Consider the following 18189-nt stretch of genomic DNA (forward strand, 5'->3'; position numbering starts at 1 on the left):
AGAACTTCATTTTCCATCTCTAGAAGTGTATTAAAGTAAATATTACCAGCTCCCCTGTGAGTTTCATTGTTTGGGTTTGCAAATCAAACAGAAGGAAAGTGTCCACCTCTATATTATGCCTTTGCACAGAGCAGTAAGTGAATTGGCTAGCAGGAAATGGCAGGTGACATTTGGAGAACTGCCCAGACCGTTTAAATATATCACACTTTCAGCTCAGCCGCTGAACTATTAACTGGACTTTGAAGGAAGAAAAAAGGTTTTCTTAAAGGAAGAGCTAATGTTCTATCGCTGTTCACCTTTGGTTAATAGGTCCGTGCCTGGGTTTAAGCACCATCACTAAAAGCAAAGGTCACTGTTCTCATGATTCAAGTGAAAGGAAAGATGGATTAAACTCTGCAGAGAGCTGATTACTTGTACAATATAGAGTTAACATCCCCTGTCTCTTTTAAAGCGATAGTTCACTCAAAAATGACAATTCTGTCATCATTTTCTCACCCTGATTTAATTCAAAAACTGACTTTCTTTTTTTCTGCAGAACACAGATATATTTTGATGAATGTACCAGACACTATTTGCTGTATAATAAAAGTTATAGACACAGGGTACACTCTTAAAAATAAAGGTTCCAAAAGTTTGTTTTTTGTTGTGATGCAATAGAAGAACCATTTTTGGTTCCCCAAATAACCTTTTAGTGAAACGTTCTTAAAATAACCATATTTTTCTTGTTGTGATAATAATCTTAAGAAGCGTTTTCAGAAACCATCAATGCAAGATGTGAGTCCAATGTCAACACATTGTCAAACACATCCATCTAGCACGTTTACATACAAAAAAAAAAAAAAGGAAAAGCAGCAGAGTGCTATGAAGAAAACCTGTTCAATGTCTGATATTTTTGTTTTCATTCACTTTATATGATTGTTATATGAAAAAAAAATGAAAAAAAAAAGAAGAAAAAAAAGGAGTAACTAGCACAAAAAAATACAGGTTTCAAACAACGTAGGTAAATAATTTTCAGATTATTATTTTTTTTAATTCTATTTAACTATTCTTTTAACATAAGATAACGCATTTATTTAAACAGGTGAAATGTATTGTATGCTAAGCAAATAAGAAGTATCTTTATCTATAGATCTGAAACAGCAATCTCAAAACATTTGCCTCTGGATAAAATCAAAATCAAATGTTCTTGGGGCACAAAAAAACGCGCGTACGCCTCTCTTTCAGATGTGAAATCTATAAATCGCAAAAGACCTTGAAATAGTGCTCAGCTGAATGGTTTTAGATCTCCGCCTTATAAACGCCACCTAATTAATTTCATTAACATATAAAAATAGCACCAGTTAACGTCCAAATCCTTTTCTTTAGAATGCAATACTGCAATACCCTGTTGCATTTAGCACTTTTCCACGTCAAAGTCCGTTTTTATAATTTTAGAGTATACGCACTCTCTAAGGTCAAATCTGTGCATACGCACGTTTTATAAATGAAGCCCTAGGAGCGGTATTGTGAGCTAGCCCTGAATGGCCGTCCCTTGCGATTGGGCTCCTTTGTAGTTGGGCTGTTATGATGCTTTTTCCAGAGCATCTGCGGTTTCTGGGCAAATATCTAAGAGGGCTACTGTGAGCTATTCTCCTTCATTTCCGTCCATTATTTATATGACAGGATTTCATTTACTGCCACGGAGCACAGTTGCTGTACCTTGAAACCCCGTTGGGATTCCCGGTGTTAGGTAAGAGCAAGGACAGCTAGTCAGTTTCCCCCCTGAGGCTCCGAACCTCCAAACGAACTGCTTCCTCTTCCAGCTGGGAGGAAAACGGACGGTGATGGAAGGCCTTGAACAGTCCTTGTCTTTCCTGGCTGGCGTTGCCTGAACAGTTCAACGGGTTTTTGTTTCTCAATGTTCAAGAACCAACATGTTAAAAGGTATGACTAAAAATATATAGAAGTTAAAATCATTCCAGAAAGGTCACAAATTGATAATTGAGACTCATTCTGTGCAGCCTAAAGGCCTGATTTGCCCTATTTCTTCTCCTCATCGTTCCAGACGCCACTGTTACAAGGACCTCCATTTCGTAGAAGGAGGTTATTGAACATGGCTGCCCCTCTCCTCAACCATAAGGGAATACGGAGAGGAGGGTATTTCCATTGCTATGTAGGTCTAGGTGATTAAAACGAAGCCGTATACCCACGATACATCTTAATTGAAGCACCGCCAAGGACACGGTTATTTCCCTTTCCCCATAAGATATCCATTTTAAATCACTCCCTAATTCTGTTCTCTCCCTCACCTTTGACAGAAGACTTGAAGTTCTCACACCTGCATTTGCCATCATCATTTGCACAAATGGCATAGAGACAGAATGAAAATGAATGGATACTATAGGGGCATATCCTTCTCTCACCCTCCCTCTCTCTCTCACCTTCTGCTCTGATATCCTTCGCATGCGGAAAATGCCAGAGAGCATCTCGTGGGCTTTCTGCATCTAACCCAAATCCTTCACTTTGCTTGAGAAATGGCTGGCTGAGCCTGGCCCAAGAGACCGGTCTGCCCCGCGCCAGCATCGGTTTACTTATTAAATATAAGATCTCCCGCTCTCTCCCTTTCTTTTTTTCCCCTCTCTCCATTTTTCTCTCCATCCTTCAGTATCTTCTCCGTCTCAGAGGCTGCACCAGAGCTCCCCAGGAGTTTAGGCCCAGCATTTGTTTGAAGAGCAGTAGAGAGAAGCAGCATTCTGGGAGCTTTAAAGCAAGAGGGGGGTGGAGGAAGCTGGTCGCCCAGGCTGGATGGATGTTCTGTCAGCTTGCTTCTGTGATGTGCCGCCCTATCTGAAAGGCCCTGATGGGGAGATAGGAAGACTATCAACCAGCTAGCTTCAAAGTCCGACGAGCCAGTCTGATCCTCGAGGGGGCATGCAGAGCGGGAGGGAGGGAGGGAGGGAGGGAGGGGGTGTAGAGGAGATATGGGATGAACAAATGTGAAGGAAAGAATAGGACAGAAGGACGTAAATGATGTGACAAATGGTAATTGCGAAGAGAAAGTGTTAAAGGGATAGTTCACACAAAAAATGAATATTCTGTCATCAGTTTACTCACTCTCAATTCATTTCAAACCAGCATGACTTTATTTCTTCTGTGGAACACAAAAGGAAAAATTAGGCTTTTTTTTTTTTTTTTTTTACTTACAATGGATTGGAGATTTCCAGTAACACAAAACCACCATAAATGTATCATATGATTTAGGCCCTATATTTCAAATCTTGTTTCAAAACTAATTAATTGAAAAGATCTGATTTAAAATACAAGGTTGATGCCACTCAGGACTGAATGAATTGGGGATTTAAATTCCGATTTGACTCCTGAATTTGAAATAAGATAGCAAACAGGATGCAGAATTGCAACTCGAAACTGAAAAACAAAAAGATTCACATAACTGAAATAAACGTATTTTTTTACACCTCATTTCCCAGAATGCATCATCTGCTGAAATTCTTTTTTTGTAAATTCTACTTCCTATATTCCAATAAAAAAAAATTTCCCTCAAAAATCTACCTTTAGATAAATTAGTTGTAGATTATAGTTGCATTAAGGTGCAATAGAAGTAAGCTACTTTATCATAAAAATACTCTCACTCACAAAAAAAAGGGTTTTTCAAAATAATTGGAATAAAAAGCTAAACAGTGGATAGAAACGAAGGCAACTATTATTTTATATATATATATATATATATATATATATATATATATATATATACTGTATATGGTGTGGCCCAATTCAAACAAAATTCAAACTTGTGAACTGAATGCTCAATTCTTAAATTCAACCCTATTAAAAGAAAGATTGGACAAAAACAACACCACACACCTGTGGAAGCCCATCATTCCTGCACATGGAAAGATTCCATCACATCAACAACAACAAGAAAAGAAGGGAAGAGGAAGCCATCCATTCTTCCACTCTTCCAGAAAGGTCGAAGTTCACAGCTGTGACAAGTGCACCGAGGCATCATCTTCTCCTCTGATCTCTTTTTCCATCGTGTCTCTTTTCCATTTTTTCCCTCCCTGGCACTCGGGTGCTTTTCCGTCCCCACAGAAAGACGTCAGGCACTCAGTCAATTAGGCACAGATGGCGAGATTACAGTGAGAGAGAGTAGGGTGAGAGGGGCCTGTGTTAAACGCTGAGGAACACACACACCAGACAGGAGAAACAGCACTGCGGGGACAAATCCAACACGAGAGAGAGAGTGATAGGGAAGGAGAGAAGAAGAAAAAGAGAGAGAGAAGGATGGGGTCACGGAGGCTATGCGAGAGAAAAAAGAAAAAGAGAGAAGTGCCTCATTGAATATTGAGAAGGGCTGCTATTCCCTGCTTTCTGGAGGCATGGCCTTGTTGTACTGCTACAGATGTAGATCCACTAAATGGATTGTTGTGTGATAAGAGACAGTGATCCAGGAATAGAAAACAGCCAGTAAAGCATTTCATCACATGTTTCTTCAGATCTCCTGCATGTATGGATCAAACATTGACAGATATTATACAGGAATCTTCCTGGTTAAAAATAAATTGTACAGACAGCATCTGTGGCATGATGATGATTACCACAGGCATTATTCTAAACATCCATCAGTTTATAAAATGAAGCAAATATTGCATTTTACCATAATGCACATACAATGTAAATGTATTTGGGAAAGGGAACGGGTTTCAAAGCAAAAATGTTAAGCTTGCATTGTTGTTAAAGTGCTCATAACATTTCCATACAAAAATGTGTCATATCTGAGCTGTAAAGGTGATATCATCCCCTTTAAGGCTGAAGTTTGTCATTTCTGGCAACACTTTATTTAGATGGTCCACTTTAGACATTCTACTAACTCTCATTAGAGTATCACTAGACTGTTTGCTTAATATCTGCTAACACTTTATTTTGATTGTCCCCAACAGACATTCTATTGACAATAAGTAACTTCACAACTACATGTCAACTTATTCTACTAACCCAAACACCTAACCCTAACCTAACAGTTTACTAAGTCATTACAGTCACATTCAAGAGTTACATTCAAGCTATTTTAAGGCCTGAAGAACTTTCTTCAAGGAAAAAATGTTTAAATATGTAAAATATGTCATTTACTTTTTATCTTGGCATGAATTAGTGTTAATTGTCCTTTTAAAAATAAGATACAAGAATACAGTACTCACCCCATCCGCCATTGTTAAGCCAAACAGATAGCCCCGCCCCATACAGATTCCATTGGTTGAACTAGTGTTGCTGTGTCAGGATGCAGAAACAAACTGTAAAGTCTCCTCCAGCACATCACAAAGACTTTCAATGAATTTAAGGTCTGGACTCAGAGGTGCCAATTCATGTGTGAAAATGATTCTTCATGCTCCTCCCAACCATTCTTTCACAATTTGAGTCTGATGAATCTTGATATTGTCGTCCCGGAATATGGCCAGGATGTGTCTTCCTTGGTTGTTTAAGAAATGAAAAGCTACACACTCCATCAATTAGGATTAGAATAACTGACATGCTAGAAACATAATAATCACTGCAATAATGATCCAATCATTGACTCTTAAGCCTTTGCCTATTTAAATCCAAACAGCAACTTTTTTTCTTTTTTTTATGTTTGGCTGGGCAATGTATAAAGATGTATATGTATAATTTGCACTCTTGTATATTTCATCCAAAACATCAGTGATATTAGACATTCACCACAGCTCAGGAATTCCAGTGACTGTAGAATGTGACAGCCAGACTGGATTAAGAGAGAGAGAAAACGGTGTCCTAGATTAGGACTGTCGAGCATTTGGGAAGTGTCTGATTCATCGAGCTTGAAGTGCAACGAAGGTTAAGTGAGATTTAGAAGGTGTGTGCTTTATGTGTGTGTGTGAGGCCCATCATTCTTAGAGGTTTGCGCCGGGCCACCAGGACGCAATTAACCCAGCGAGAAATGTATTTATTCATGCCTCTGAGCCACACTGAGCTTCACACAGGGTGAGTCAGCAGCGGCATCCACACACACACACACACACACACACAAACGCGCATTTATACATGCTGAAATGAGGTAAATAAGCAGAGAAAGAAACAAAATATCAGTTTAAATGTGGCATTAGACTGCATTCTCACCGCCTGTTATGGTTATTTAGAAAGCACGCAATGTTCTCGAGGTAGCCAATCATTTAGCGCTGGACTTGGAATGCTTGCGCACACACATATTGTACATGCTTAGGCAAGTGCCATACCAAACACAGAGCTGACAATACCTCATCTATGTTCACACAGACACGGTTCGGGAGTCGGGGGAGGAAGCTCAGCAGCGGAGAAAAGCAGAACTGACAGAATGAAGAGGCCCTAGCAGGAAAACATCAGTAGAGAAGTCATCCCAATGCACGGCAACCGAACAGTTCCCATGGTGCACCGCAGGCAGCCTATCTCTGGGGCTGGAGGCAGGTAATAGGAAGCTGTAATGATAAAGACGGGGAGAGAAGCCACAGAAGCATCTTCCATTCAGCTCTTTTCTCAGAGAGAGGGATGAGGGGAGGAGAAAAGACTTTCTATCAGAGGCAGACTTCCATTTGAAAGTGGAGTTAGGCAATCTGTGGTCTGGATGAAGTGAGAATGCTGAACATGAGATCTTAAAGAAGAGATAGAAGTGGATGTGATTGCAATACAAATGTTGACTTAGGACTAGCAATGGGAATCATATTTAACAATTATCTGAAAACATTCTTTTTAAATGGAGTTTTAAATGCAACACAGGCTCATTGGAAACAAACTGTAGGAACATTTTTGCAAAACGCAAAATACGTACCAATACGTACATATCACTGCAGTTTCTAAAATAAATGAACACTAGAGGCAGTAAAACAAGCAAGCACTTTTAATCGTTTTCACACACAATTATGATTACAGGGGAAGATTATGGATTAATAAAGACTTGTTTTCACGCGGCTCCTTGCACAATTATGTTATGACCTCAAAACACTTTTTACCATAGTGCATGATTTGGAAACGAATATATTTTGGAATTTGCATCACCTAACCAGCTCCATATGCTCAGGTTTACTGACTTACTAAGCTTGCTCAGGAGCTCAGCTGGTACAGAAATGTACTTGTGATGTGAAGAGCGCATCCCGTAAAGAGTCACGATTTAAGAGCTCAACGTTCAAAAACAAGCTTAAATGCCATGGTTACGATTACGTTTTTATGTCGCATTTGCTTTTGTTAACTCTATCGGGTAGGTTTAGGGTATAGTGTAGATGTACGTTATTTTAAAACGTGATGGAGCATTAATCTTTAAGCTCCACTCACCGGACATTTCAATTCAGAACTGCAGTGATACCTACAAACTCGTAATAAATACCTACGTAATAAAACGGTGCCATATTTACGTTCATCTGTTCTGGAAAAAAACTAAACAGGCTTTTAGCGCCACTCACTCAACGTATTTTGCGTTTTGCAAAGATTTTGACACAGGTACGTTTTTCAAATGAGCCTGGATTGTTTAAATTTGCCTTATTTTGATTCAGAATTCCCATAAAACACAGTTTTGAACATGAATATTTAACTAGGCCTACACTTCATACGTATTTGAGACACAAGAGTACAAATAAACCAGTAACTTGTGCGTTAAAGACCGATTTTAGTCTTTTTGAATTATTTATGCCTGAAAATTTTTTAACCCAAATCCATAAAACCCATCTTCCATTGGTCATCCAAACATATAGACTGCCTCAGAAATTGTGAGTAAACTGTCCCTTTAGCAGACATTATGAAAATGGTTCGATTTTAGATCACTTCAGTCCTTGATTCCCAACCTTAAATGGGTTGAAAAAATAACATCACATTAAATGATTGGCATTATCAATGCTAATTGATGAATGTTTGGGATTTGTAACTATGGCTCGTAACTAAGCATTCTTGGATATAGACCATCCGTATGCAAAGCATTCTGGAGGCTAAATTGAATCACATTACATATAAGACAGACAGTGCCTCGCAGGCTACCGCAGCAGATGAGATTGTAAAGCTTAATTTCCATGAGACTGCATGCGTTTAAAGAGATCTGGCATCCAAACTTCATATTTATTCATCGAAACATGGAGACTTGAGCACTTAACAAGCTTTTCTCTCCTCCTCTGTTAAACCCATCAGGCCCTCTTGACGGTACAGCAGGTGTTTATGTATTTTGTTTTTTTTTCTCTAACAAGGGATGAAGAAAAAACAGAGAAAATACTTCCTTGTTGTTTTCTGAGTTCAACTTAATAGTTTCCCATCTGCCATGTAAGCCGTCCACTCTCTAGAGCAAATGCTGTTTGACTGTGTGGTGACATCTCTAGGATTTTAATCCGGTTTGGCACTGCTGATAGGCGGCCCAATCCACCTTTCTTCGCATGGTGACCAGAATATCGATCTACGGTCAGCTATGCCCCCCTCCTCACCCCTCACACGCTCCATCTCACCACTGACCCCTACCGGCAGGATCAGTGGAAGAAGTCAAACCGACCAATCAAGCGTGAGTCTTGGAAAGGCTGAAGGGATATTGGCTGATCGTATATTTGAAAGACAGAGCAATGAACCGCTTAATTAAGTCAGTTATTCATGTTTTCTCTGTGCCGAGGATCAAAGGTAGTGTCTGGTTGGCTCCACCGATGATCTTTTGGCTTAATTTGACACATAATTACTGGCCTAATTACCTTTGTGTTTTTTTTTTTTTTTTTTTTTTAGATTTGAAATAAATTCAATGTTTCCCATGGCTATAGCAATGCAATTCTTATAGGCTATATATACATATATAAACAGCGCACTTTGTGCACAGCGCAACAGTGAAAATCTCTATTAAGAGAAAATTGTGACTCTACGAAATATGACATTATGCCCCCATCTCCCCAGCCTCCCGGTCACATTCAATGTGTTATCATAATTTAGAGAGATAGCATGGCTCTAGAGCAGAGACGTGTAATTTTGTCAACTCTAACAAATATAAGAATAGTGTCTGCCCGTATGATGGTTCTCTTGCTCTCCACATTCATCCTCAGTTTTTTTTTTTTTTTTTTGCTTGTATGTTTGACTGAATTGTTTGCTTGTGTTTATTTCCTATTGTCTTTTATAATGGCTATTGTTGTTCATTTAAATATTGTTCTTCAATAAATATTATTTTAAATAAATAATATGCCATATTTGGTATTGCGAAAGGATTGTAATATGGACTTCAGTGAAAGTTACATTATTACACCATTAGATGGCGGCAAAGTCTGTCTTTATGAGCGAGTCAGAACAAGGAAGTTGTTTCCTTGTCGCTTTCCTCAGTGGACATTCAAACTGATTTTTTGGATAGAATATTATGAACATCGACCTGAAGAATGAATGCTATTTCAGTTCAATGCTGCCGAGTGCCTACGGCCGAATCACACCCATGCTGATATAGGCTACAGCAATATCGCACTGCTACTCGTGTGATATTGCTCATATATATCAGCTTTCATTGGCCAATGACCACCTAAGAGAACATCTGACTGACAAGTAAAGCAACCAATCACAGTTCGCTTAGGCAAACCAGTGTTGGGTGTAACGCGTTAAGGCCCTTTCACATCGGATGCGTAAGCGAAACGAAAAAGCGAATAGTTTGTGTGCGAATAGTTTGCATCAAAACCATTCACATCAGCCGTGACGCGAATTTGCGACGTCTGTGACGTTCAGAGAGCTTCAATATTCCAAAACTTTCGCGCCGACAGCTGAGAAAACATGGACACTTCATCATCATCATCCAGTGAAGACGAGCTTTTCATTTTCTTTAAAAGACAGAAAAGAAGGTTTTCGGTGCAACCAATCTTAAAGAGTCTGAAGGGGAGTATGCTTATGTGCACAGTTTTTTTGCGTCTTCAACTAAACACAGCGTTTTGTAATGTCACTACACATTACATGTAACACACGAAGTAAGTAAGTTAAAATCATTCGACTAGAAACTGTAGATATCACACAAAGAATGTATAGTATACTAAAAGCAGCCCTAAATAGTCTCACTACATTTTGTTACATGTTCAAAGTAAACACGGTCTCTGTCTCTATCTTTGACGATAATAGTGTTAGCTTTCTATCCCAAATGTAGTTTAGCCTGCTAGCCTACACAGCACAGGACTATACAACGACTAAAACTATCACACAACATACTCACAGTCGTGATAACCGAGTTGGTTGGCAATACTACGCCACACAATGTCTTTCAAATCGTTGTCCTTGTAGTATGTGATTGGCTGAAGCCTTTTCTGTCGCCGCAAAAGTAAAAAAAAATCGACATGGAAGCAAAAAAAAAAAAAAAGTTTTTTTTCGCCGCAGCACATTCGCGTTCGGTGTGGAAGCACTCATTACACAAACAGCTGATCGAAAAATAAAACCATTGCGCAAATTATTTGTGCGTCAAAATCGCGTCCAGTGTGAAAGGGCCTTTACTGTAATTAAAATACTTATCCACTGAAAAGGTAAAGTAAGGGATTACGGTTCATTTTTAGGTAATTTAATTACAGTTACTTATAATGCACTTGCGTTACATACTGTAAATTAGTTCAACAGTTATACATAAATCAATATTGAATTTAAAATCTAAATTGATGCCTAAAGGTAAAAGTGAACGCTGCCTCTTTAAAATCATTAGCTGTAATGCAGTTGCGTGTGACGAGTTCGCGCCAGTTGGTTACATTGTCTGAAGTGGAAGATGTCGGCAGAAGCGAGTGGGTGTTTTACCAAATGGAAATATTCCAATTACTTCACTTTTTTGACACAGGTAGACAAGAACATTACGGTACAATGTAAGCTATGTTCTGGGGAGAAAAAACTATCGGCCGCTGTCAATAGCACAAGTAACCTGACAAGGCAGTATCGACGAACACTTTAGAGTGATCCATGTTCGTCAACAGATAACGCTACAGCAACCAGTGTTAAGCAGCCAAAACTTGATTTTACACCGGCGGTGCAGAAAGTGTCTGAAGGTGAGCATAAAAAAATTATTGCAGGCTAAAGGTTACAGTGAATTAGAAGTTAGTTAATTTTGTTGAAACACATGACTAGCCTACATATAGGCTACATTATGTATGAAATATAATATGGTACTCGTTGCTTTGAAAGCAAGTTTCATGTTTACTAAAATGTTTAAGTATTATAGTATGCTTTAATAAAGCTAAAATGCTTTAAAAGTATAAACTATTCCATGTTTGACCCATATTTAAGAGTTCTATTGTCTATCCGGTCAAGGTTTATAGGGATTTTAAGAAGTAATTTGTTTAATTACTTGTTGAGTACTTAAATTACTTTTCAGACAGAGTAATTAGAAAATTATTTTAAATACAATATTGGTGATGTAATTAGTAATTAATTACTTTTTTGAAGTAACTTACCCAACACTGAGGCAAACCATTAAAGAACACAACACACTAGCCTGACTGAAATCCTGGAGAGTTCATCCTATCAAGATGACGACTTCGAAAGTTTTTTCCCATTTTGTGTGCCATATACATCAGATGTTCAGCCAGTGGTCTGTGTGTGTTGAGACTACGACTAAAGTAACCTTCCTTGCTCCCCAACAGATCCAGGGTGGATAATAATCATGTTTTTCTGGACACAAGCATGCATTTTTCCCACTTGCTTTGAGTCGCAATCTAGTGCGCTTATCAAAACACAAAGAAAAAAAAGGGCTGACCGAAATCATATTAATGCTTCACTCACTCTTTCACTGCCTGTCTCTCTCCCTTCCCGGTGTCTCACACACAGACAGACGCAAATACATTTAACAGTACACCTTAGTAGCAGTTTTTTTTTTTTTTTTGGTTTAGTATGTCTGCAGCCCCTTATCAGGATTGATACACATCACAATGTCCCATAAGATTAAAAAGCTAAGTGCCATACAATGTCTCATGGTAATGAATGTGCGCTTCTTTATTAAGCTTTATTCAGACCATTCTCTCTCAGAAAGACAGCCGATCCATCGGCTAATATCCCTTCTCCACAGCGCCGGGTCACCCAGGTCAGTTTTGAATGAAATTGCTGCTCAGGTTTAATTCTAAAATCTTATATTATCTGAGTGAGTGAGATCGAGAGTAAATGGGGTGGGTTTTCATCTATTTTTATGCAATAACAAAGCAGCTCAGACAGAGATAAAAAGTTCTTAAGAGAAATTAAAAGAGTTTCATGTGAAAGCTCCAATGCATTAATTTGTATCACTGTTACTGGAGGTAATTCATCTAGCGCTCTGTGAAGGGCCATTATTTGTCCATTCGTTGCTTAGTTGCTTAAAATGACTTAGTTCAGCATATTCCACTGTTAAAGTCACTTGTCTCTTTATGATCCAGAATGATTTCAGAATATCCCAAAAACATACTGAGCTTCAGAGGAAGCAAGAATATCACAAATTTACTTGCATGTGAATGGTGACCAAACCTGAAATGGTTTCTCTCTATATTATATCATAACTTTTACATATTTCAAATCCATCTAGATTGACACAAACATAACACAAATTTGCAATAATGTAAAATAAATCAAAGGTTTATTTTTACAACAAAACTGTTCTGAATGTTTATCTTTAACTGCACTTTGTCACATAAACAAGTCAATAACAAGTCAGTAATCTGATTTAAGTCACACAGGCCTTAAGAGAAACAAAAAAGACAGAAATCAAACCACGAGAGCCATGTCTGAAATCATGGGAATACTGTTAGAAATATTGTCACAATTCAATCTGTCAGCGAGACAGGAAGACAGAAAAGTCAAGACGGGAGCATCAGAGAGCCAAATATATATTGAGTCGCAGACCCTGACATGAGCTCATGCACCAACCTAAACCTCCCTTCTTCTTCTTCTTCTCTCCGGCTTTTGTTCTGATGAGCATCTGTGTTTGCAGGGCTTCACTGAGCGTATTTCTGAGAAGACTGAGGGACCGAATATGTTATAGCTTCACCTCAGACAAAAATAAACCTGAATGTTACAAGCTAAACACAACCATGTCAATGTTTCACACTTGCTGGAGAAAAAAAATGTTTTCCTTTTGTTTCATTTCTCTCTCTCTCTCACTCTTTGTTAAAAAAAAAAAAAAAAAAAAAAAAAAAAAAAATGAGAATAAGAGCTGAGCTCTAACAGCTGTGAGCTTTAATGGTTTAGAACATTTGAGCTGATCTACACATTGTTAAAAATGTCAATATCTATGCCGTAGTCTCGTATTTGATCCATAATTTGCCTCAAATTCTAAAGAGTTTCAATGCACTGTAAAAATCCTAAAAATGTGCATCTAAAATAAGTGGCTGTCAAAAAAAATTACTGAATAAATCTGAAGACATTAGGTTAAAAATTTAAGAGAAGTTTTCAAGTATCAGATTAGATCGAAATTGCAATTTAAAGGTGAAGTGTGTCATATTTTAACTTAAAAAATGTTGACTTATTCAAACACACACCCCATCTGTCATTGGCCGAGCAAACAAATAGTCCCGCCCACAAACAATGCCATAGAACAGTGCCCGCCCACTTTTTTAGCATCCAAGTCTAAGTCTGATTAAAAACAATAGAAAAATATAAAACTTTTGATTTAAATATGTTGATCACTGTACGCATAGGGCCTACAAATATTTAAGTCATTTGACAGTGTGGTGAGACTTCATGGGTGTGTGTGGGCGCTAAAGTGTTCTTTTGGCACAATTTTCTTGTCCTGATTCCCTAATTGGTGGAGATTTCTCTGATTGATTATCTAGATAAAAACTAAATTGAAATAATGCTTCTAGAAAAGTATATAGCGTTGTATACCTGTATATATAGATGTTTACTTCAAGAACCCAACCATTGCACTCTGCATTTTTGGGGGAATCAACCTACAAACGGCTTACATATATTTTCCCTGAATTAAAAAAAATAAAAACATGAACTTTCAGTTAACATTTTTACATTGTGGCCTTTTCATTAAGTAATCATTGTTCTAAACAATTAAGTTTCTATAATCTGTTAGACAACAAAGATTTTAATTTAACCTCAAATCTTCGACCACCGCTCCATATGCCTTCTTATTTTCCCTTCACATTTCTAACCATTTCTCACTCCTATCTCCCCATTTTTCCATGTCGTCCCTGAATAAAATTGAAGAGCGCATCCGTGGGTGCTCTGACGCTCCTGCCATCTGTCCAGGGGCTCAGATTTACTCCCCAATATCTTCATAACTCACGCACAAACACACGGAGCGCCACACAAGCCAAGAGAGCGGCCAATGACATCTGAAGGTCTTGGGCTTTAGCTCCAGGGCTCGATGATTTGAGTGACTGATGTGTGTTTTAAACGCCAACGCAATGAACTCGCTGGTAATAGAAAGAGAGAGTGAATGAGATGGAATGAGATGGAGAGAGAGTAAGACATGAAGAAAGGAGAGGGAATGCTAAGAAGGGAGGGTGGCAGCCTAATGTTGCGAATGGCTATGTTTGGAACAGAATACTACATACTTCCACTATTTTATTATGAAATAATGCGGCTAATGTTTAACTATTTACTATTTAATTGTTTTAACTAACTATTTTACTATTTCTATTTAACAAAAAGTGCTGGTTTATTTTTATTTTTTATTATTCACAATCCTCATTTGATCTCAATATTGATTATTAAAATCTCCTGATTGATATTTTAGTCTACGCCAGTGTTTCCTATGTTTTTCAGTAGCACTCTGAACCAACAGCACCACAGCAAAATACATCATATTTTACCATATTTTGCTGTCCAAATCAAATGTGATTAGATAAAAATGAATGCAGCACAATACAATGGCAAAAAAAAAAAAAGTAATTCTATTCAGTTACATTATTCTAAAAATATACACGCAACAACATACAGAACATACAGAATGACCAGCGTAGTCCGATTCACAAACAAATGACTCTTATGAACCATTTCTAGTGAATCAATAACATATAATGAAATCAGTGACATTCAAATCATCGTGAATCAAACATATACAGCAGAACCAGTGTAGCCGATTCAAGAACAAATGACTCATTTGAGCTGATCATTTTAATGAATCATCAAAAAAAAAGTCTTAACAAACTCAGGAGTTAACATTTGAATCAGTCTGATGATTCATTCACTGAATGAACTCACTGAATCAGAGTGGTTGATGGAATAACATCTTGTTATTTTAATATTCAGTGTAGAGAGAGAGAGAGAGAGAGAGAGAGAGAGAGAGAGAGAGAGAGAGTTGATGAAGGCATAGTTAGAGAGAAATAGGAGGAGGTTGAGAGGAGAGGTGCGAAGAGGGAAAAAGACTTTCCTCCATTTGAGATGAGCAACATTTGGTGGAGAGATAGAGATTTTTAAGATGGGCAGATGATGTGATTTTCTATCTCTCGTCTGATTATAGAGCTATCGGAAATGTGCTGGGGAATTGTGTTCTGTCTGTGCTCAAGGCTTAAGCACTTGTCAATTTCATTCCTCTACGGCAAACGATTACTTACAGACCCCTACGACAGCAAGCTAATGGGCTCCTCAGATCTTGGCAGAGATTAGATGGTAGGACACTGCGAAAGATGGAGCAGAGGCTGAGAGGACATTTTTAAGGGAAATTACGCAAATGCCCTTGGTCTACTTATCATTGCACTCTTTGCCAGGAATGTAGATGGTCTCCTTGAAAATTACAAATGATCTGAAACTCACTTGAACCTTGTATAACTGATGCTTTTTTTCTCAAAAACAAAACAAAAAACTGAGTAAAACAAGATGGAAGTGGTACATTTCTCTTTTTTTTACCTCTCCTCAGGTCATGACTGAGTTTACAGCAGTTTTTCGAGGTTAAATACAAGTTAACCTTTCTAGACAGCGTCTGCGGCATGCTGTTGATTACCACAGAAAATAATTTAGATTTTGTGAAAACAAACCGTGTCAACAGAAATTTAGAAGTCTATGGCTGACTGCCTGGCTTTCATTTTTACTACATTACACAGTATGCTACGAGAAGAGACCCAGATTAGTTTGGATATTCTGAAGCTGTGTATAATAATAAAATAATAATCATAATTATTAAAAATTTTGGAATTACATGAACTTTAAAATTTCCGTGTGATAATCATTGAGACCCAATTTTTTGTTTTTATATTTTCTGGTCTCATTTTAATTTAAAGTTTTAATAATTTTGTTGTGTTGTAATTGTTCCTTCCTTTAATGTCTATATAGATTTATATATTTTTAAAATGTTTTTAGTTTTAGTTCATTTTAAGAATCCTGGATCCATCTGTCTGCATAACTAGTCGTGCAAAAGTATTTGTGCAAGCATGTCCGTGCTGACAAGAGCTTAAGTTATATTTTACCTGAAATATTCCGAGAAATTATTTAAACTGAATTCAGACAACAATATAACCTACTTTTTCTTAAAAAGAGGGTGTAACAGAGAGTGGAAACAAATAAGTATTCGCTCTTAAAAAACAAACCGCTGTAATTTAATATGACACTCACTGATTTTTTCCCCATCTTTGTGAGGTTCTCATTAAAAAGTTACTCTCTGCTTCTCTCTTCCTGTCATCAGTTGCTCAGAAAAAGCACTTTAATCACCAGACTGATTCTTCTTGTGCAGTCTAGTGCTACAAATTCCTATCTACTTTAAACCACAATATGCATGACCATTTGAATGGGAATGTAGGAAGATTTTTATTTTATTTTTTTACTTTTTCTGAAGAAAATGTACATCATTATGTGGTTGTTGAGTGGTGTTGCTATGCGGCTAGTGATTGCTAGGGCATTGCTAGATGGTTGCATAGTAGTTACTTTGGTCTCTGGATATGACTCTGTTCTGTGTTCAGTTTTTGTCATCCAAATACATGTATCATCTGTAGCACAAATGCTGGGCAAGTTAGTGAAAAGCATGTACGTATGAGCAATAATAATAGTGATACTTGCCTTAGCAAGCACTAAAACACCTTAGAGCTATGACAGCAGTCTCAGTAGAATAGCATTACTAGATTAGATTACCAGCAGACATTCCTAAATCATGTTATTTAGCTAAAATGAGTGTAGTGCATGAAAGGGATATTGCCACCAGTCCTCTCATGGCTTTTGGCCACCCAAAGATCGGGAACTGAATTAAGAGAAGCTGTGCACCCTCTTTATTTATTGAATTCTGTGTTCTTTCCAGTGCTTCAGTTAGATTACCAGAAAAAGAATGGAGGATTTCCCGTCTACCTGGCCATAAATAGTGAACTAAAATCTCAGAGCTATAAATGCTGAAGGTTACAGATGTTGGACGCAGAATGGAGGATGCACACAGTAATACAAATGGCAGAAAACTCAATGAAAGCAATTGCATCATAGATTATATAATTCAAAGGGATTTCAGTTGTTCACATTTCTCAACACACAGGGGCTAATTCACTGTATTTTAGTGCAAAATTACACATACACCAATGAAACCAGGTACTTAATAACTTGCACACAGTTTGCTTTGAATCTATTTTTGACACCATCTGATAAATTCCCAATGGATAAAATCAAGTCCCGTCCAACATTTGTTCCCTTTGAATATGTGTTTAACTAAGAAATAATCATAAAATGGTGTACCAAGTGCTTAAACAATGCAATGCGTGTAAATAGATGACTCTACCAGATGGCACAAATGATTTGACCAATGAGTTGCATTATTGGTGTAGCACACCACATTTCAATTTGAAATATTTGATGTGGCAGTTTTAGACCAGAGTAATCAGTCTTTCCATTGGAGTGAGCTGTTGGTTAAATGTTTAGACCCGAAATCTTTCATCCTAGCTCTCCAAAAAAATATGTGTTTTACCCGTAATTGTACTTTTCACTCAAATCTTTTGCTGCTAATTTGTCTTCTCTCAACCATCAACCACCAATCTGCTCAAGGAGAGGAAGCTTTTTAATGTCTTTCGTGCAGACAACCCACTTTCCGACTCATGCATGCACTCGTGTGGGATTCGAGATCGATGAATACTTGCTAGCCTCACCATCTGGCCCCAGTTTGTTTTCTTAGCAAATGAAGCTAATTAGCGGGTATGGTAACGACTTTCAGGTCTGTGGGGCGGTTTGTGTTTCCAGCTCCACCCATGCGATTCCAGACTGACGACATTGCATGGTCGCTCCACCCTTGTGCCCTTCCGTAGGGCTAATGAAATCACCTCCAGCACCGTGGCTCCTCAGAGGCGGCTGTGAAAGACAAAGGTT

Source organism: Abramis brama (genome assembly GCF_963993115.1).
Source record: "Abramis brama genome assembly, chromosome: 23".
Taxonomy (NCBI): Eukaryota; Metazoa; Chordata; class Actinopteri; order Cypriniformes; family Leuciscidae; genus Abramis; species Abramis brama.